The sequence below is a fragment of the Corylus avellana genome, chromosome ca4 (assembly GCF_901000735.1).
Source record: "Corylus avellana chromosome ca4, CavTom2PMs-1.0".
NCBI classification, from domain to species: domain Eukaryota; kingdom Viridiplantae; phylum Streptophyta; class Magnoliopsida; order Fagales; family Betulaceae; genus Corylus; species Corylus avellana.
In genome coordinates this window covers 21,174,525-21,176,078 of record NC_081544.1, presented here as the reverse complement: position 1 = coordinate 21,176,078, position 1,554 = coordinate 21,174,525, and positions in this window count along the sequence as shown.

Below are 1,554 nucleotides of genomic sequence, written 5' to 3'. Positions count from 1 at the left end.
AAATATCTCAAACTCAAAGTAAATGCCATTACCTAATATGAATATTAATATAATCATAGCATCAATTTAATATCTCTAAAATAAGACTTTAAAAATCTGGGTTGCTACAATCTTCCCTCCTTATTAGAATTTCGTCCTCGAAATTAAAGCCCATAAATTACCACCTATCTTCAAATTGAGCAACCCAAATTAAAAACAAATCATACTTGAACCATAACTTACTCAAGTTACTTATAAAAAAATTTTAAATTCAATCTGTTCATAAATAAATATCATAACATATTCCATACCCAAGCGATGTGAGATTCTACAAGCACTCTTCTTGGGCACCAGTGTCACCGTTGGCAATCCTCAGGGAATTTCTTCATTCTCGGCCCTTAACTTTTGGCCCTTATACATTTCATTGTGTCTTAACTGACACCATTATAATATAACCCACTTTTGGCATCACCAACGTGTGTCCACTAGCGACCCTCATAGGCTTGTGCAAACTCCCATCATCTCAGGCTGGGTAATGTTTTGATACCATTTGTAACATCCCAATATTTCTAGCCCAGTTTCACCTAGTAACTAGGCAATGTGAGACTTAGCACCCATGACTATCTCTATAAACTACCCACTCAATGTGGGCTTCTTCTCATCATGCAGTGCTTCAATACCACATGACCTGGCGTTACTAGGTGGCTCTGATACCATTATTGTAACAACCTCATCTCATATAGCGGAAAAACTGTAATTATCAATACAAAAAAAATACTGTTAAAATACTTTTCTTTATACAAAAAATACCCAAAGCTATGTCGTACAAGGCATTTATACAAATCTATCCGACAGCCTAAACTCTAGACAAAACTTAACCAACTTGGAATCTCTGTACATCTCAATATGAATCTCTAATCACAACTGCATAATTACCTTGATTTTCCATTCCTGCAAGCACTACAAAAACTGTGAAGTAGTGAGTCAATTGATTTACGACAATATAAATCATTGTTGAATCATATATAGCAAAATGCTAGACAAGTTATAAAACCACAAAAATCCGTATTATTGGATATCAATATCATACTCAGTAAGTAAGAATACTTACAGTGGATTACATGAATGGATCATCAAAGGTAATTACTTGAAACCCGTTCTGCTGCAGTTGGTCCATACCCATAACAATCCCTTCACTGACTTTCTCTCTCTCTCTCGGCTAAACTCTCTTTCTTCCTCTTTAGCTCTCTGTCTTAAATTTCCCATCTCACTCTCGGTTTCTCTTGTGTTCTTTCTTTCTTGTAGCGCTTGGTCTCGCCCTTTCTCTCTCTGTTCTGAGTAAACACTCTTAGAAAGAAGAAAGACCTAGTAAAAAGCGGAAGAAGGAAGAATATATGCAAGAGATGGGAGAGGAGATGAGTGGTGAAAATTCTGAAGGAGAAGAGCTCTATTTATAGGAGAAAATCAAATACTATTCCACCAACCCTACACTATTCCACCAACCCTACACTATTCCACCAACCCTTTACTATTTCACCAACCCTATACTATTCCACCAACCCTACACTATTCCAC